Source organism: Protopterus annectens, chromosome 8.part1 (assembly GCF_019279795.1).
Source record: "Protopterus annectens isolate FY-2018-M chromosome 8.part1, PAN1.0, whole genome shotgun sequence".
Classification (NCBI taxonomy): domain Eukaryota; kingdom Metazoa; phylum Chordata; order Ceratodontiformes; family Protopteridae; genus Protopterus; species Protopterus annectens.
Genome location: NC_056742.1, coordinates 467,222,985 through 467,244,355, shown reverse-complemented (window position 1 = coordinate 467,244,355; position 21,371 = coordinate 467,222,985). Strand labels below are relative to the sequence as shown.

Below are 21,371 nucleotides of genomic sequence, written 5' to 3'. Positions count from 1 at the left end.
GGTATATATCATAAGCAGAGAAGTTTGCCATCTTACAGTCTTCTTTTTTCCCATCTTGTCACTGAGAAGTACTTGTTTGATAAATTTGTGGATGAAGGTTAAAAAAATAAAGCTCAGCCAAAGCAGCATTATTTGCAAATAAATAATAAATATGGGAACATAAGTTATGCATATTTATTTACATTTTTTATTTAGTTATTTACAAAAATAGAGTCCATTGATTACTTAAAGCTTCATGTTGTGGTATAATACTGTATGGCTAGTTATTTTCTAAAATGCTGTAATGTGGCAAACATTCTGATGCATTTTCTTCAGACTGATTCTTCCCACCATGTACTACAATATGATTTGTTTATTTATCTGTTTATTCATTCTGCTGTGCATTTTTCATTTAGTGTCATAGTCCTGTTTTCACAGAATTTCACTATGTCAAATCCAGGCTTTCTGTTTCTAGTTTGTGGCGTTTTCATTTAGTTTTTACTGATTGTTTTTTTGTGGGACCTTCTCACTCTGTTTTAAGACTGCTGTATGGGGATTTTTGTAATTTTGCCCTTTGAGTTTTCTTTTGTGAAAGTTGCTACTCTCATTTTTGCAATCCCTTTTTTCTAGTTTCTTTTGTTGTGTTGATTTTATAACCTACTGCCATGTCATAATTATTTAATAGATTAACAAATTAAAGGAGCACTTCCTCAGGCTGTAATTGAAAAACTAAGTATTGCATCATCTGCGGAAAAGCCAGTTTATTTTTTTCCTGCTGAAAAATGCTTTTAATTACAGAATGTCTCAAAGCATGGATTGATGATTTTAAATGTAAAGCAGAGGAGAAGATCCTGTTTTGTGTCACTGGGATAAGTATCAGAGAACATATGTTTTATATGAGGTGAAAAGTTACATTTATGTAATGTCTGGAATTTAAACATGAGCTGAACCTGTCCATGATTTCTTTGGTATCTGGACTGAATTTCAATGGCAAATCGTGTTTTTTTTTTTTTTTTTCTGATCTGGGCATACTAACAACATTTTTGTTATAATCCTCTGTTTTTGGGACAGTGGCATTTAACATACTGTATTACATTCTCCAAGAGGGAAATGTTCCTGTTAACTATTATTAATGCAGATATTTGTAGTAACTGTTAAAGCTACAAATAGACTTATGTGATGATGGAAGGGTCGAGTCATTGCCAGAGTTCTAAATTACAGAGAATTATTCTTCGTTCTAGGAAAATTAATGTTTTTTTCCAAGTTATTCTCTGTAGCAGATAGCTAGACAAGGAAACCATAATTAAACTTTAATTCCTTTCTACTTTAGATCAAGAGCATTATGTAAATGATATTTCATTTTTTTGAATGTTATCACTACACGGTTGCTCACCTGAAGTGGTCATCAGTCGTAGTAATTTCTTTAAGAGATAACAATAGATGAAAATACCATTCCACAGAGGCACAGAGTATAATTTGTTTAGAAGACTAACTAGATGGTTTTGATGAAGATTTATTTAGTAATCAGGTTGTAGACAAACCTTTGTCTTATTCTGATTGCCAAGGATCTAGTAAATTGGGTCTACTTTAAAAGGTTTCTCTCTTCAGACTAATATAAAATGTGCATATCTGCCTAATGTCTGTAAAAATTTGACAAATCTCTTATTTCTGATGTGTGCTGCCCTTTTTGTAGCCTTAACCAGTCTCGTAGGAATGTACTGTTTTCATTTTACTTCTCCAATCCGATTGATACATTTTATTAAATGTTCCCTCTAGATGTTTCAACATTTTCCACTGAAGTTTAAGGTCTATAGATGCTGCTGAATTAATATCATCTATACAGGAAGAATGCAGAGTCCCTGTAATCACAACTACGTAGGTAAAAGCTGCACTCTCTAAAGCCAAAAACACAGCATCCATGGGAGCGGACAACATCCCAGGCTGCGTTTTACATGAACTTCAGAACGGACTGGCTCCTCACTTAAGCACCATGTTCAGTAATAGCCTCACATCAGGCTTTGTGCCCACTGAATGGCACACAGCAACAGTTATGCCACTCCACAAAGGGGGAGCCACCACTGATCCCGGGAACTATCGACCTATTAACCTGATGAGCATGGACTGCAAGGCCATGAAACGTATCATCATGGAACTCATAAATAAAGACATTGGTACCCTCCAAACTCTGGATCCCACCCAGTTTGGGTTTGTGAAAGGAAGATCATGCCTCCTGAACCTGATCGACTTCTTTGAGGCAGTCACCAAAGCCGTAGATGAGGGTAAGGTGGTTCACACAGCCTATCTTGACCTTGCCAAGGCTTTCGACACCATCCCCCATTCTAGAATTATAGCTAAACTCACTAAACTAGGTATAAATCCCTATATCACAAGATGGGTTGCCAACTGGCTCACTGACAGAACCCACACTATATAAGTTGCAGACTCCAAATCTTACCTCAAAGCAGTGACAAGTGGAGTACCACAGGGTTCCATCCTGGGACCTCTCCTGTTTGGTATCTACGTCTCTGAAGTACAGGCTAACACAGAAGGCCTCTGGCTAACGAAGTTTGCAGATGACTGCAAACTAGGAGCCATAGTTAAGTCCCCAAATGATGTGGACATCCTACAGAAGGGCCTCGCTGAGACAGATGCCTGGTGTCAGAGCCAAGGCCTCAAGCTCAATGCCAAAAAGTGCAGTGTCATCCCCTTTGGTAAAAACTCTGTACCCATGAACTACCACATAGGCAGCAATCTACTTAACACCAAATGTGTGATAAAAGACCTTGGAACCCAGTTGGACAGTAGTCTCTCCTTTGATAGTCACATTGCCACAGTAGTCAGGAAGTCCTTCTACGTGGCACACCTCATCATAAAAGGGTTCTCATCCAGGAAAAAAGAGGTCATTGTTCCCCTCTACTCGACACTCATTAGACCCATTATAGAGTACAACGCCCCTTTTGGAATGTACCTCACAAGACATCTGCAGCAGCTGGAAAGGCCACAGAAGTATCTTACAAAGAGGATTACTGGCCTCAAACAAATGCCCTACACTGACCACCTCAAAAAAACTCCAGCTTTACTCCGTAGCATATCGCCTACTCCGAGGTGATCTCTGCCTAACATATAAATCTATGTCAAACCCAGAGCTGTTAGACATGCTACACCTAAAGAAATCCCAAGTCCTCCGAGCTACACGCTCTAGGGACCTAAACCTTGTCACCACAATAAACAGGACATGCTGGAGGGATAGATTCCTGTCCCAGAGACTTCCCATACTCTGGAACAAGCTACCCATCTATGTCAAGCAAAGTTCTTCATTAACACTCTTCAAGAAAAATCTTGATGAGTGGATGGGAAATAGGAAATACACCCTGGGGATCACTTCGGTGTCTCTGCTCGACAGTGGCACAGGAAAATAACTTTCTTGGGTGACGTAAGCCAGGGAACCTTGTTGGCTAGGCTTACGTAGGCCCTTGGGCCGATAGCCTAGTACCTACCTATGAACCTATGAATTATAGTCTGCATTGTTTCTCTTATTTAGTTCTAAAAGCTGCTAATCTATTTTAAAAATCTGTGATCTAGCAAAATTGATTTGAGGGTACTAAAATATTATGAAAGGGCTTATTAATCCTTACTAGTAACATTTTTGAATCATGAGTTAAGTTTTCACATTCCTTGGAAACCAGTTTTATCAGTTCTAGAGTGAACTTTATCTGAGACTGAGTAAAAGGGAAAATGTTTTGAGCATACTGAATGTCTGCATCAGGCACATAATTTAAAAATTAACTTTGAATACTTTTTTAATCTTGTGGATAGTATTTTCATGAACAACTTTGTATATCATTCTACTATTTTTCCAAAAAGAATGTAACCTGTCTTTCTACTGTTGGTAATAGTGTTTTCTTTTGTATGAAAAAATATATTAAAAGAACTCCATGAGTAGCCATGTGACATAAAGGATAGCAGTTTTCAGAATCTCAGTAATACAAACTGAAATAAATAAATGTTTTAGTAAATTATAGGTTCATAGGTTCATACTAGGCTATCTGCCCTAGGGCATTTATAAGCCTAGCCAGAATGTGTTTGGCTTTCGCTACCCATTTTAAATTTATTTTGCTATGCCCTTTTTCGAGGTTAGTATACTGTGCCTCTGTCTAACAGTGACACAGAAGTGATACCCGGGGTAAACCTACGATCTCCCATCCACTCATCAAGATTCCTCTTGAAGAGAGTCAATGAGGGACTCTGCCTAACCTGGACTGGGATTTTATTCCAGAGTGAAGGGAGCCTCTGGGTTATGAATCTGTCCCTCCAGCATGTCCTATTTATTTCAGTGCTGAGGTTCAAGTCTCTTGAGCACGTAGCTCGATGGGATTTGGATTTTCTGAGGTGCAGCATGTCCATTAATTCCGGGTTGGACATGGCTTTATGCGTCAGGCACAGATCGCCTCTAAACAGGCGGTATGCCACTGAGTAGAGCTGGAGTTTCTTTAACTGGGCAGCATATGGCATCTGTTTGAGCCCTTTGATCCTCTTGGTGAGGTACTTTTGGGGTCTTTCCAGTTGCTGCAGGTGTCTGGTAAGGTACATCCCAAAGGGGCATTGTACTCAATTATGGGCCTGATGAGGGATGAGTAAAGAGGCACGATGACCTCCCCTGATCTAGATGTGAATCCCTTCATGATTAGGTGGGCTATATAAAATGTTTTTCTAACCACTTTGGCCACGTGGTTGTCAAATGAGAGATTGCTATCAACTTGGGTACCCAGGTCCCTAATTTCTTCTTCTGTACTTAATGGATTACCACCTATGTGGTAATTTGTGGGCACTTTGTTTTTGCCAAAGGGGATGACTATACACTTTTTGGCATTTAGCTTGAGGCCATGGCTCTGGCACCAGTTGTCTGTTTCTATGAGGCCCTTTTGGAGGATGCTTATGTCGGCTGGAGAGTCGATTATGGCATCCAGTTTGCAGTCATCTGCGAACTTGGTCAGCCACAGTCCTTCCGTGTTGGCCTGTACCTCCGAGAAATATATAACGAACAAGAGAGGTCCCAGGACTGAGCCTTGTGGGACACCACTTGTAACTGGTTTGGAGTCTGACATGGCTCCAGCAATTCTAACCTTGTGGGTTCTGTCCTTGAGCCAGTTTGCAATCCATCTAGTGACATAGGGGTTTATATTTAAGCTGGTGAGCTTATCTATAATGCCCGAGTGGGGTATTGTATCGAAGGCTTTTGCGAGGTCCAGGTAGGCTGTGTGGACCACCTTCCCCTCGTCAATGGCCTTGGTGACTGTTTCAAAGAAATCAACCAGGTTTAAGAGGCAGGATCTGCCCTTAACAAAGCTGAACTGGGTAGGATCCAGTGTCTGTAGGTCCCCAATATCTTTATTTATGAGGTCCATGATGATCCTTTCCATAGCTTTGCAGACCAAGCTAGTCAGGCTTATGGGGCGATAGTTTCCAGGATCCGTTGAGGCACCACCTTTATGGAGAGGGACCACTGTTGCTGTACGCCACTCTTTGGGCACATATCTTGTAGTAAGGCTGAGATTGAACAGTAGTTTTATGTTTGGGTTTAGCTCTTCTTGGAGTTCATGTAGGGCGCAGCCGGGACACCATCTGGTCCCATTGATGCTGTGTTTTTGCTTTGGAAAGGCGGCTCTTACCTGAGCATCTGAAATGTCAGGGGGGCAGCACTCTGCTGGGATAGATATTTGCCCTTTTGGTGGGGAGGGGGGGAGAAGTTTGCGCTGAACCTGTCAGCTAGGATGTTGGCAATGTCTGTGGGTTCGGTGTATTTTTGTCATATTGGACTAATTCTGAGCATATCTGGGAATTACCACCCAGGTTCCTAACATAACTAAAGAAAGCCTTGTGATTATCCTTAGTGTCCTGTGCAATTTTTCTCTCGAAGCTGGCCTTAGACAATTTTATGAGTGCCCGTAGTTTTTGCTAATACTGATCAGTGATGCCTTCCCTTTTTGGGATTTTGCTCTATCATTTAGTAGCTTCCTCCTTCTATTGTATAGTTTGTTTATGGCTGTGGTCCACCAGACAGGGCGTCTGCCTTTGGAGGATTGGGTCTTGGTTTTATTTGGGATCGCATGATCCATGCATTCCTGAAGGTGTTCATAGAATGTGTTTATAAAGGATTCTGTGGTCTGGGCCGTATTTTCCACAGGCCCAGGGGCTTTGAAGGATTCCACCTCGGTTTTGAGGAGTGTGAAATTTGCTTTAGAGAAGTTTTTCACTGTGGTTTTCTGGGCAGGGGGTGGGGTCGGGATGTGAATATCCAGTGAGATTAGTTTATGGTCTAATCTTACCAGTGAGGGATACACTTCTGGTCTGGAGCATAGAGTCCCCATGTTGGTGATGATCAGGTCCAGTATGTTTTCCCCTCTTGTGGGAGTGGTAACAAGTTGTTCCATAGCATTTGAGTTTATAAATTCTAGGAACCTTTGGGCTAGGGTGTTGGAGCTAGAGTAATGCTCCCAGTCTATGTTTGGGTAGTTGAAGTCGCCCAATATAATGGTGTTTGGAGAGACCTTCATATTTTCCAGTGTTCTCAGGAAGGCCGAGTGAGGTTCCTGGGTTTGGGCGGGTAGTCTGTAACAGGCTATAAACTGTAAGGCAGTTTTACCCACTGTTAGTTGCACATGGATAGTCTCTGATGATTTGTGCTTTGCCACCAACCTGGAGGTGTGGGTATCTTTGATGAATATCGATACTCCCCCTCCTTTTGTGGTTCGGTCCAAGTTTTGGGGCCGAAAAGCATGGTATGAGGTATAACCTGGTAGTGCTGGGGTGCTCTCGGGAGCCCTGAACCAGGTTTCTGTTGCTGCACAGATATCGATGTTCTCCATGCTAAGGAGAGTTTCGAGTGCGTGCATCTTGAGGTTTAGACTTCTGGCGTTGAGTAGCATTACTCTTAGTTTCTTATCCCTTGTGATACCTATGGAGGTGGGTTTGTCTTTTGAGCCTTGCCTAAAAAAGGCACTATGGGGGTAGCAAGAGCTTTTGCCAATATCCGAAAGCCCAGGGGTGACAGGTGCAAGCCGTCCCTAGTGAAGCATCGTGGCTTGTCGAGCATATCATCCCATGCTGACAGGCATTGGATCCCCTTTGAATGACACCAGTACTTAAGCCAGTTGTTGAAATTGATCATCTTGTCTTCATATTGTAGCATCATTCTTGGTGAGGGTAAGATGCTACTCAAGGTTAGGGTCATACCAGCCTGGGCTACATGCTCAGAGAGCTCCTCTATGTCTCTTTTCATGTAGTCCAGGGCGGTACGTCTCAGGTCATTCACACCAGCATGGACAATGACTGAGTCATATTTGTACTTGCCTTGGAGTGACCTGAGTGCTTGTGTTATGTGGCGGGTCCTAGCACCCGACAGGCTGCTCACCGTGACCCTCTCCTTGTTCAGCCTGGTGAGCGGGACGTCAGTGTGCCTGACGATAGAGTCACCTATTACAAGTGTATCAGGTGTGTTGTTTAGTCTTAAGGGCTGTGACTGTTCGGCACACTGGCTTTGCGAGATATGTGTTGCACGTGTTTTGTTTTGGGGTAGCGGTTGCTTGGGTGTCTGCTTTGGAGGTCTCTGCTGCTTAGGCAGATCTTTATGTAGAGCCTCCGAGTATGTTTTTGTGTGATTATGTTTTTGGTTTGCTGTCGTGGTAGGTCTATGTGAGACTGGAATTGTAGTGAGTGTGGTTTCCTTCTCCTCCTGACTGGTTATGCCAGTACTGAGTTGAGAGAGCTTAGCCTCCAGTTTGGCTATATGGTTGCATCTCTCACATGTGTTGGAATTTGTTGTGTCTGTGTACATGAGGCAGTTGTAACATTGCCTCAAGTTTCCCAGATTCACCAGCTGGACCAGAGAGGAGATTGACAACTGACCTTTGGACATGCTAGAATAATATTGGAAATTCCTTTATAATTGAAAACAAGGGCCAGTGGGGAGTGAGGGTGTAGTGCTTTTAATTTTTAGTGCTGACTTATATAATTGCTTTAGTGAGCAAGTGCCAGGTAACTTAAGTGCAATGTGTTACAGGTAACTTAAATGCAAAAACGACAAACAGTAACTTTCTTTCAAGTGAAACAAGGAAATAAGTACAGTAAGCAATGCAGATATCACTAGTGATCTACAGAAGCGCTGAGAAGCCGCGTATTAGGTGAAATTAGCGTTCCAGGGAAATAACAAGCAAACAAACAACAAGCATATAAACAAAGCTAGATTCAGCAGGCCTGGATCTAGTCTATGCTACAACAAACAAGGTGTACCAATTTCAGTAAGATACAGTTCAAATATTCAGGCACTATAAACCTTTAACCAGAAATTCCCAGCTCAGAAGGGCAGAGTCCAGCCTCTTCTCCCACAAAAGTGCAGACCACGAACCTTCTTAATGTAAAATAACTGGCCTGAAGCCCAAGTGCTTAAACCAGAACTAATACACTTTAAGAATAACAGACACTGGGCTCTCAATCAGCAGTTCCCAACTTAGAAGGATGAAAGCTACCTGTCCTGCCACCACAGTGCATGCCACAAACCTTCCTAATGTAAAACAACTGGTCTGAAGCCCAAGTGCTTAATCCAAAAGACTTAGAATGATAGCTACACTTTAATCAAGTTACTACCAAGCAGTAATAAATACAATTGAATACTTTAGAGAATGCCTGGATTAGTGCTCAAGTTATACAAACAAAGTTAGATCCAGCAGGCCCGAATCTAGTCTATGCCACAGCAAACAAGGCGCACCAACTTCAGTAAGAAGCAGTTCAGATATGCATGCACTATAAGCCTTTAACCAGAAATTCCCAGCTCAGAAGGGCAGAGTCCAGCCTCTCCTCCCACAAGAGTGCAGACCACGAACCCTCTTAATGTAAAATAACTGGCCTGAAAGCCCAAGTGCTTAAACAAGAATTAATACACTTTTAGAATAACAGACACTGAGCCCTCAATCAGCATTTCCTAACCTAGAAGGATGTAAGCTACCTGTTCTGCCACTACAGTGCAGACCACAAACCCTCTCAGTGCAAAACAACTGGTCTGAAGCCCAAGTGTTTAAACGAAAAGGCTTAGAATGAGTTACACCAAGCAGTAATAAATACAATTGAGTACTTTTAAGATGATGCAAAAGTAAAATAAAGTAGATAGAAACACAAGTACAGTAAAAGCAGATGATTTTTTTTTTTTTTTCTGAACAAGTGCTGAGATCAAAGAAACAGATTTGAGTGCTGAAACTAGAAAACTGGCTAGTTATAAGAAAAAAAAAACTAAGCTAGAAGGCTTCCCTCCAACACAGAAGGGCTTGGGGGCTCAGAAGCCTACAAATAGTCTATACCACTTAACAGGAAAGGCAGGAAACAAGTTAAATTTTTTTTTTTTTCCCAGATGCTCTCTTTGTACACAGCAGGAGTGCCTGAAATCAGAATATGATCTCACTGCACTCAGTTGAGTGAGCAGATGAGATGGGCCCAGAAGGAGTATCCAAACACAAATTTACATGAGGGGCGGGCAGTTTCAAGGCCACTAAGATTAACTCCAAAACAAAAACAGGGAGGGTGGGTGGGACTAACTGAAGAGCAGAGTCAAAACTTCCAGTTCAGTTAATATTCCTGCAACGCAGTTAAAATCAATTTAAATACTGTATTTTTTGAAAAAAAGTGCAGATAAAGGTACTTAAATTCTCTTATACGTCCAGTTGAATACAGCTAGTTCTTAGCCGGCCAAAGCTGAGGTTTTTAAGCAGAAAATATTTCACACTGTACCACTTAAATAGGCAAGGACAGGAAATCAAAGAATGTGGCTACCCCCACACCTGTAATTACTAGCAAATAACAAAATTCAGCAAACACTGACTAACTTCCAGTTCAGTTAATATTCCTGCAACACAGTTAAAATCAATTTAAATACTGTATTTTTTTAAAAAAAAGTGCAGATAAAGGTACTTAAATTCTCTTATCTGTCCAGTTGAATACAGCTAGTTCTTAGCCGGCCAAAGCTGAGGTTTTTAAGCAGAAAATATTTCACACTGTACCACTTAAATAGGCAAGGACAGGAAATCAAAGAATGTGGCTACCCCACACCTGTAATTACTAGCAAATAACAAAATTCAGCAAACACTGACTAACTTCCAGTTCAGTTAATATTCCTGCAACACAGTTAAAATCAATTTAAATACTGTATTTTTTTAAAAAAAAGTGCAGATAAAGGTACTTAAATTCTCTTATCTGTCCAGTTGAATACAGCTAGTTCTTAGCCGGCCAAAGCTGAGGTTTTTAAGCAGAAAATATTTCACACTGTACCACTTAAATAGGCAAGGACAGGAAATCAAAGAATGTGGCTACCCCACACCTGTAATTACTAGCAAATAACAAAATTCAGCAAACACTGACTAACTTCCAGTTCAGTTAATATTCCTGCAACACAGTTAAAATCAATTTAAATACTGTATTTTTTAAAAAAAGTGCAGATAAAGGTACTTAAATTCTCTTATTCGTCCAGTTGAATACAGCTAGTTCTTAGCCGGCCAAAGCTGAGGTTTTAAGCAGAAAATATTTCACACTGTACCACTTAAATAGGCAAGGACAGGAAATCAAAGAATGTGGCTACCCCACACCTGTAATTACTAGCAAATAACAAAATTCAGCAAACACTGACTAACTTCCAGTTCAGTTAATATTCCTGCAACACAGTTAAAATCAATTTAAATACTGTATTTTTAAAAAAAAAAGTGCAGATAAAGGTACTTAAATTCTCTTATACGTCCAGTTGAATACAGCTAGTTCTTAGCGGCCAAAGCTGAGGTTTTTAAGCAGAAAATATTTCACACTGTACCACTTAAATAGGCAAGGACAGGAAATCAAAGAATGTGGCTACCCCACACCTGTAATTACTAGCAAATAACAAAATTCAGCAAACACTGACTAACTTCCAGTTCAGTTAATATTCCTGCAACACAGTTAAAATCAATTTAAATACTGTATTTTTGGGGAAAAAGTGCAGATAAAGGTACTTAAATTCTCTTATACGTCTAATTGAATACAGCTAGTTCTTAGCCGGCCAAAGCTGAGGTTTTTAAGCAGAAAATATTTCACACTGTACCACTTAAATAGGAAGGACAGGAAATCAAAGAATGTGGCTACCCCCACACCTGTAATTACTAGCAAATAACAAAATTCAGCAAACACTGACTAACTTCCAGTTCAGTTAATATTCCTGCAACACAGTTAAAATCAATTTAAATACTGTATTTTTTGAAAAAAGTGCAGATAAAGGTACTTAAATTCTCTTATACGTCCAGTTGAATACAGCTAGTTCTTAGCCGGCCAAAGCTGATGTTTTTAAGCAGAAAATATTTCACACTGTACCACTTAAATAGGAAGGACAGGAAATCAAAGAATGTGGCTACCCCCACACCTGTAATTACTAGCAAATAACAAAATTCAGCAAACACTGACTAACTTCCAGTTCAGTTAATATTCCTGCAACACAGTTAAAATCAATTTAAATACTGTATTTTTTTGAAAAAAGTGCAGATAAAGGTACTTAAATTCTCTTATACATCCAGTTGAATACAGCTAGTTCTTAGCGGCCAAAGCTGAGGTTTTTAAGCAGAAAATATTTCACACTGTACCACTTAAATAGGCAAGGACAGGAAATCAAAGAATGTGGCTACCCCCACACCTGTAATTACTAGCAAATAACAAAATTCAGCAAACACTGACTAACTTCCAGTTCAGTTAATATTCCTGCAACACAGTTAAAATCAATTTAAATACTGTATTTTTGGGAAAAAAGTGCAGATAAAGGTACTTAAATTCTCTTATACGTCCATGTATGCCATTGCAGCACAATCTAAAACCTTAGCAGTGGAAGTGAATAGCAAGAAAAGACATCTAGTAATAGAATAAAAATCTTAACTTCTGGTAATGTTTTATCTGTTAAAGAGAAACACAAAAACTCATTTCCATCTGCATATACAAAGAGTCATTGGCAAATTTATATAACATGCAGTAAGATCTGAAGAAGTAGTTTTCATAATGATTTGCAATTGCGATTTCTTTTCCTTACTTGCTTGCATATTTTATTAATATTTAAGTATTTCATTAGCTAAACTATAAACAGAGCAGACAGAGACCTTGTACAAGAAAGACCAGTGTATGAGCTATAAACTTAGGAGCAGAGACTTCATACATGGAATATCACAGAATTATTGCCTAAAACTTAAGAGCAGTCAGTGCTTTAAATGACTTTCATTTCTTATTGTCAGAGTTATCTAAAACTAAAATTTAGTATTGCTTCCTCTACACTGAAGTCATAGAAGATCTACTTAATAGTCTAATTCTCCAAATTACAAAAGCCAGGATTGGCTGGGAATATGAACAAGCACCAAAAGTTTAGAAAGCATTAAACGATTAGTTCCTGCATGCGTGACAAGTGTGTAAATCATTGGGAAAATACAATGCCATCATAGAATGGGTGAGATAAGCATTATATGCAGTGATAAACTGCATTTAGAATTGTTTCATGAATGAGATATTTTCAAAGCATGGTAGAGTTTTTGGTAGAATCTAAAACAGAACCTGCTGTTAAGAAAGGAATAATTAGTAGAGTATATAAAATTCACAAAGAAACACTTGCAGGATATATGCATGTCTCTGAAACATGCAACATAGTCTGGAGGATTTGGGATTTTTGCTTGGAATGGGTATTTTGTGCCCCAAGTGGATTCCAGAGAATTTTTCCTCAGCAGATTTTGGGAGTGGGATGGGGAAGGGACAGGTAGTTGGGAACACGTTTTCTTGGAGTGTAGTGAGTTGGAGGACTTTAAAGATTCCCTGCAGACTGCATGTCCTCCCCGCGGTTGAGTGGCCCCCGAAATACATGCGTGAATGGGTGTGCCTTCGCTGAAGTTTGGGTGTCGGGCTGGCAACTCGGCACCATAAAAATTGACTGCCAATCATTAGCGGACCGGAGTTCCGGTGTGGCGACGCCCTACCCAGAAAAGCTGAAAAGACAAACAAACTCCAAATCAAAGAAATGGTTTTAGTGTGAGTTCAGATATAGTCTGAATGATAAAGAAGCATTTATTTTCATAAGTGACTCTTTGGATAATAAGGAGAATTTTACATATGTACACATGGTTAGGTCTTGCTGAATGCTTTTATAATATTAGTTTGATTTTAGCCACACCTTTTTTTTTTTTAGTCCAGATAATCCCAGTTATTTTAAGTTAGTAACATTGTTTGTTTGTTATAATAAATTGATTATTGTAGTTATCATATTAAAGAAATATATATTTATTTTGATAAAGTTTGTATTTGTAAAAACAAAGTGAAATTTCATTAGATAAAAGTATTTTAGGGTTAGTCTTAGAGTCAGTGCAAATTGATATTAATGTCATATGCAGAGACAGCATAAGGTAGTAAATCCCATTCCAAAGTAAGAAAACAGACTGAATGAAATTATTTTAAATGTATAAAGAAAAGTTCATCACACAAAATTAAATAAATGGGGAGAGGGGCAGCAACCTTGATAAGTGCTGTTTTTAATCAGAATCTGGTTAGACAATAGATTGTATAAAGCCATATGGAAAGTTTGGACGATTGGATCTGGCTAGATTGGTAAATTGTTTTGGGAAACCAAACTTTTGTGTTATATAAAAGTGGAAATTAAATCATACACGTTAGCAGCAGCTATTACTAATGAAAAGATGAACCAGTGAGAGGAGTTTTTTAAAAGAAATTGCATTTTAAATGTGATGGTTTGCTGTGTTGTCTTAGACACACAAAACCTGACTGGAGTGGAGAGATAAAGAGCTGGAGATTTGTTAAATTCTGTTAGTTAGATAAGACTGTCTTGGAAATGTTTATGCTGAGATTGATCCATGTAATTGCTCTATATTTATTTAAATGTAATGAATCAGTATGTTTGTGGAAGAGAGTTATCTGTAGACAGATTAAGATATTGATCAGAAATACTCTAGGACTGGAAAGAAGAAAATTGTGTAAAATTCTTGTTTATTTAACTTTAAAAGTTTTATAAAAATCAGAAGTAAACATATCAGGGCCTGGAGCTTTATAAAGTTTAAGAGCATATATAGCATTGAGAATCTTATATAAACACAGAAGTGCAGTTAAAGAACAGATGTCAGTAAAGTGTTTATGGAGAGCTAAGGAGTCTAGTTATCATCTTCATTCTGATGAAGAAGGTTTGACAAGTTAGATGTATCAACTTTATGAAAAGCATCTGTAAAAACTTCAGTAAAGGAGTCATTCAGTTATTATTTTCTTGTCAGTTTCATGGGAAACAGTCTTAAGATGATGTTTCTGAGCCTGAAAAATAATAGATTAAGTATTTAAAAGCAGGGGCGTCGGGAGGCATACGCACTGTACTTATTTCAGTACAACTTCTTAGAAGAGGGGGTAGCATTTAAAAAAAAAGTACGTATTTTTAAAGGGTGTTGACTCCTTTAAGGAGGATACCAGCCAGTTGGAAGTGAGCTCACGTCATGTCCGGCTGGCTGCGAGCGGGAAATGTGCAGTAGTGAGCAAGTGGAAGACAATTGCAAATGGATTACCCCGAGCGGGAAATGTGAAGATGTAGTTAGAAGGCAATCGAGTATCACAAACAGATAATCAGGTAAGAGATGTCTGTGTGTGTGTCTGTGTAAATGCCCCCACAGAATACACTTGTTGGCTATAGGTGTTCAGGCTCAAACCCTGTACCTTTGCTTCAGGGTAAGAAGAGCCTAAAGTCCCTAACCACCACCATTTCTGAACTTTGTTCAGATTTGTTTTTCTAACTGTTGTGAGCTATGGTGAGAAGTGAGAACTGAAGTTGTATTTCCCCCATTATTGTTTTTGTTGTTTGTCCAGGTTTTTTGAGCTAAAGTGTGAAGTGAGAACTGTATTTGTATTCCCTCATTTTTGGCTTTGTTTGTCCAGGTTTGTTTGTGCTAAGAGGTTCAGAGCTATGTAAATGATAGCCATTAAGTTTGTCTTCCTATTTTTCAAACTCTGATTTAGCATAGTGGTATGTTGCACTGACTGTAATGCATATGGTTCTGGGTTCAAGACATGCATGGTGATAACACAGCATTTTATTCTAGCAACTTTCCAAAATTATACAAGCAATGTTTAAAATGTGTCCCTGGTTTTTGGGCTTTTGTCCTCCTCCCCCAATAAATGTTGACTTTTTCCAGATTTCTTGTGCTGCAAAGTTCAGCTGAGTGTTGGCATTTTACAAGGAGCTGAGAGCTGCAGGGGAACTAAAGTTTAGTGCTGCTTATGCTGAGTCTGCTTGTACTGTTAATAACGCAACAGGTAGTGTACTTGCTTTTGATGCAGAAGGCTGTGGGTTCTTCTCCCACAGTAGGTAGATGCATTGCTGATACTGTACTGTGTTGTAAAGGGGGGGTGGATGCTGTAGTCCGTTTTGGCGAAGATATCTAGTAGTAACTATGAACCTGTTAGCAGTTTGCCATCCATTCCCTATTGCAATATTACTAGCGTATCATTGTTTTTAATGTAACATTTAGATGAAACCATGAAATATAAAGTTGTTTGCTAGCAGCAGCCTCTTCATTAGTTACAGATTTCTTTAATGTGGAATTATGTAGATGGCATTTACTAGTTCAGAGATTGTGCATATTTACTTATACTGGTGGACTGTAGAAGTTTGAGTAGACTTTTATGATGGAAATGTTATGAATTGGGCTGTTTTGTCATTATTGGTGCATGCATTTTGTTTCATTGTTTACTGGAAAAATGTTCAAAACAATAAATTTAAAACGCTGTCTAACAACTATACTGTATTGTACAAGGAATATAGTTTAATACAATCAGGAAGGTGTATCAAAGAGCACATGTACGTTTCATGTGCAAGGGGCCTATGATTTGAAAACAGCCCAAAGTTAATCTTTATCTGCCACTGGCAAAATGTATTTTCTTTGAATGTGGGTTTCAATGCTGTTTCAATGAATGTGAGTTTCAAGGGCAGAGAAGTTTTAATGCTAAGTCTAGTTTCATTGTGAGACTGCATTGCTTTGTTTAACAGATATTTATTGGTGTTCATGCTATAAAATGAAAAATAAAACTTTTCTGGCAAATCATTTAGGAATGAAGTCACTAAATAATGACCAATGTTAAGTTTCAGACGTCATAATCTTCAGAAAAATGCATGCTAAAGCAAGACCTGATATTCTATCAACTGTCTTATGTTTATACAAGATCAATTTTTAGTACTGTTTGTATGTTCCCCCAATATATTTGGCCTTGTCCAGATTTCCTGCATTAAGAGGTTGAGAGGTATGTGCAAATAAATCGCTTTATAGAATTAGAAATATCCAAACCTCTCAACTGTCCCCAATTTTGGTTCAAAATGTTGCTCTCCCCCTATTATACAATGCCTACCCTAAAAACGTGCACGCTGATTGGCCAGCCCAACCAGCGTGCCCGTGGTAAATCCCTCAATATACTAACGGAAAAAGGTCCGGTCGCCCGGACTTTTTCCGTTATATAAACTACTAATCTCGCTATGTTAAAAGAGTTTAACATAGCGACACATTAAAAAGCAACGGAGATCTCCGTTGCTTTTTAAAGCTGTCTCGCTATGTTAAACTCCTTTAACATAGCGACACAGTAAAAGCAACGGAGATCTTGCGATCTCCGTTGCTTTTTTTTAAACTTGTCTCGCTATGTTAAATGAGTTTAACATAGCGAGGCAGTTTAAAATAAGCAGCGGAGATCTCCGTTGCTTATTTTAAAGCTGTCTCGCCATGTTAAACCCATTTAACATAGCGAATAAAGCAACGGAGAACTTGCGTTCTCCGTTGCTTTTGCCCAAAGCTCTGATGTACTGCGTAGGCATGCGCAGTACATCAGAACTGCCGCGGAACACCAGACAGGTGCGGAAGGGCAGCAAAGAGGCATTATACAATGCCATTATTTAAGAAAAGTAATTATTTCTTTTCTTAAATAATGGCATTGTATAATAGCAATAACCCACGCCTGGGTGTGGGTAATGCTGGATTTACCCACGGTTGTCTTTGTTTGGTCCCTCGGGCTTCGCCCTCGGGACCAAACCACGCCAACCGTGGGTAAATCCAGCATTACCCACACCCAGGAGTGGGTTATTGCTATAATAATCTCTCCGCAAAATAACAATTTTGGAAGAAAACGCGGAGGGTTTACTTTTATAAATAACTGTAATGATCAGAGTTATACATTACTTTTATTTCAGAAATGCATGTAGATTCTCTAATTTTGTCAGCTGCTCAAGTTAACAGTGCTCATATTAAAACGGTGTCCCTTCTTTGACAGGTTCCCAGCTGTATTGTCTGGCACTTTTATATTTTTGCATCACATTTTTTGTCCGTTTTTCATAAAATTGCGTTTTTTTTGGCAAATCAGTGGCAAATTGTTAAAGACTGAAGTTAGAAAATAATGGCAGACATTCATACCTTTCAGAAAATTCATACAAATGCAAGACTTACTACTATTCTATTATCTTTCTAAGTTTATAAGAGCAATATTTAAAAAAAAAAAATGTCCTTATTTTTGGGCCTTTGCCTCAGTTTTATTTATGAGTTTGTTGCTCCAAGAGGTTGAGAGGTGTGTGTGTGTGTGTGAGGTAGGTAGGTAGCATACCTCTCAACTGTCCAAATTTTGCAGAATGTCCAGATTTTTGCCCCATATTTTTTGTCTGTTCCTCATACATTTTGTGATTTTCTAGAAAATCATTGAAGGCTGAAGTTGCTAAATAATGACAGACATTTGAGTTTCAGACTTCATGTCCTTTAGAAAAATTCATACTAGCACAAATCCTGTTATTCTAGCAACTTTCTCATACTAGCACAAATCCTAATATTCTAGCAACTTTCTAAGTTCACGAGAAAATTTTTAATATCTGTCCCTGTTTATTTTAGGCTTTGTCCATATTTCTTGCACTAAGAGGTAGGTAGGGGTGTGTGTTTAAATGAAACACCCTAGTTAGGGGTAGCAGGTGGTTAGTAGTTTACTCAAGCTCAAAACCTGTACCTTAGTTACAGAAAACAAAAGCATGAATCCTCTACCCCAACTACCATGCTGCATTTTTCAAAAAACTGACTTTCAGGTTCATTTTCAATTCAAGGAACCGAGTTTGAGTGAATCTATATTATATTACTGAAGAGGCATTACAGAGAATGCCTCTTCATCGACACTAAAAGGGCGAACCGTGAATTACGAGAATGGCCGTAGCTTGGCTGGAGGGGGAGGGGTAGCGAAAATCCTAGCTACACCCCTGTTTAAAAGGTATGTGATTCTGTTTAGAGAAATTTGAAGTTAATTTGATTTTTATCCAGGAAATTTGTACTCGGTGATCAATGTGTATCTCTGAATAAAGTTGATTTTATTTTTATTTTTTTAACAGTAACAGGATGGAAGTTATGAATAAGCTGAGTGCCAAGTACGTCTGTTGTATTAAGCACACAGACTCCTTTTGAAGTTCAGATATTTCGGAAAAAAAAATAGAAGCCAAGACATAGTAGCCTCTTAGTCTGACTTTGAACAGTACCCATAAAATGTCTCAACCAAGTTGAGAAGATGAACATTCTGAGATAAAAGTTGTCAAGTATATTATATAATTACCTAAGAATACTAGGATTATAAACTAGTTGGGAATATAAGGCCCAGTTCCACCCCTGGTAAAATGAAAAAAAAAAATGCTATATATAATAGTAAAGTACATTTGAAGATAAGTGTCAGTGTGATCAGAGAAATACCCAGGAGAGATATTGCAGTCTTTGGTCAGAATGGAGAGCAAACTTGATATCAGAGAGAAATCTGTAAGAAGGCAGGATTTATGCACCTGAAAAAATAGAGAGAACTGTAAATTATCTCAGTGAAAAATATGAAGGTTTCCCTAATGTCTAAGATAGTTTTAGATGCATGTGAGGTTAACGTTTTTATGTTTGAGGTTAACGTTTTTGCTATGGATTTGTATCATTATTTCATTACTGAAAACATTCCACCCCTATAATTACGTTGTGATTTAGAAGCGGAGGGGAAAATTCAACTTGACCAAAACAAGGTGCTTAAATACAAATAAGAAAAATGTGTTTATCTAAGGCAGGGAACCTACATGTCAGTTAATGGCAGTAATCTTATAGTACCCGAGTACGCAAAAAGATTAGAAAGAAATATTCTTTACTAGAATAGTAACCACTAACTTAAACTGTGGTTATCATACCATATTGTGTCATAGAAGATAAAATGTAAACATGAAAATATAGAATAGACAACCTAAGAATATATAAATACATCTAAAGCAAGGGAGATGGATTTGCAGAAGGCCATATTAAAAAAAATGCAAAAGACATTTAAAATGTGACCAGAAAAGGATGTAACTGCTGGTTCAGTCTGCAATAAAAGGAGAACATTTCTCAAAAACTGTATGGATATGTCTTTATGGTTCCCAAAATGCTAAGCAGTTCTCTTCTAGGCAAAGGATAACTTGGCTAGAAAAGTCATCTGAAAGTAAATTTGTTTTGAAATCAGAAACTGGTAGTGGGGAAAATGTTTTCTTCTAGCCACCAGCTGGGAAGTCATACTATGAATATTATTTCCAGTAGCTTAATGTTGATAGGTTCTTCGGGCTATATGAATCTGCATTTAATGAATTTTTAATTTTATATAAAATTTGCACAGTTAACTTGCATCAATGTAGGAGGTGTGTGTGTTTGTGTATGAATGTAGGTATGTATGTAGGTGTGTGTGTGTGTGTGTGTGTGTGTGTGTGTGTGTGTGTGTGTGTGTGTGTGTGTGTGTATGCATTGTAAGTCCAGGGAATCACTGGTGACAAAAGATTATATAAAACACAGGTATATTCATTAATCCACACAAGTCAAACTATTTTCACAATTACCTTTACAGTTCAAAATGAATACAAAACCGTGCCTATATTTACTTTCCACCAGCTGTCTACAGTCCACCAAGACCTTCCTGGAAACAAGCTAGCTAACGTTTTAGAATTTTGAAGTAGTAGGCCTCAACCAGGCCCTGATTCCTGTTTTGTAATTTAGCTCAATTTTCCAGGTGTACACAACAAGTTAGTCCTAACAATGCTTTGGCACCTCAAACCTCTGTGCTCTTATAGGTAAGCTTCTGCTCAGCCTTCTGAACCTCCACATGAGGCATGAACTTCTCTGCTGCTATTTGTTTTTGTTCAATATTCAGTAGTAGTCACTCCCTTTTTAACTGCCATTGCATAGTTTTCTTGACACTCACTGGTGAGAACTTCTCCTTCCCAAGGCTTACTTAAAGGCATATACACATTTTCTAAATTGAGCATGTCATAATGTGTGTGTGTGTGCCCATGTATATATAGGTTTACCATCATTTTGTTGAAAGGCAGAATATATTTGAGTCGTTTCATCAACCCAAATGACTGAAAATGTGAATGCCGTTTTTCCCATATGTTGAGCATGGTAAAAACAACATTTGAACCAGTTTGAATTTTGCTTTAAAATCACCGTTAAAGACACCGGTGATTTTGCAAGAACCACTCACTGTTGTGCTTTTCGGGTTTAAGCATTCAGACGTTTGTGGTTCACTGTTTTTACCAGTCTCCCTTGTGATTACACAGTTTTGAAATCTGTGTAGTTGTCATTCAACAAAATGATAATAAATCATATAAATATATATATGTATGTGTGTGTGTGTGTATATATATATATATATATATATATATATATATATATATATATATATATATATATATGTGGGTCTATGACATTTCGCCAAAAATCCTGCCATAGAGTCCAAATCGCCAAAAATCCATTTAGCCAAAAATACTACTGACAGTGTATATGCCCTTTTCCCCAACTGTAGTGCGATCTCGGAGTGAGAATATTAATGTAGGAGGGTGGGGGCACAACCCCCCACAACGGGGAGTGTTGGTGGCGTAGGCCCCCTACCTACTCAGGTTATACACTACTTACTTACTGTTTTAATAGGGACTGGACAATATAAAACAATACTAGACAATCTTAAAGTGTACTGGGTGGGGGGCTGTGCCCCCCCACCCCCTACTTTAATATTCTCACTCCAAGATCGCACCTTTCCTGTTACTAGCCTAGTCCAGATGCAGAGTTGCTGTATCCAGGACTGTTGGTAAGCTTCTGAGCCCCGCAAGACTTTCTGTGTTGCAGGGAAGCCTTCTAGCTTATCAGTGGGAGTGGTAAGCACTAGGTAGCCTATCCACCACAAGAGGAGTGGTTCTGGCCCAGAAATTGTAGATTTTTGGCCGTTTGGGCAGGTTTTTTTTTCCATCTCTCTCAACGTTCTGGTTTTAAAGCCCGTGTTTGTGCTTGATCCCCACCTTTCTCGTAACTAGCCTA

General features: G+C 38.7%; 1 long non-coding RNA gene across 1 annotated transcript in view; it reads left to right on the top strand.

The window, feature by feature from the left end:
* The window catches only part of LOC122810407, a 126,409-nt gene that overhangs the window by 36,696 nt on the left and 68,342 nt on the right, over positions 1-21,371 (top strand). The window contains exon 2 of the long non-coding RNA XR_006366098.1: position 1. This exon is cut by the window's left edge and continues 145 nt beyond it. This is a non-coding gene — a long non-coding RNA (uncharacterized LOC122810407). The remainder of the gene's footprint in view (positions 2-21,371) is intronic.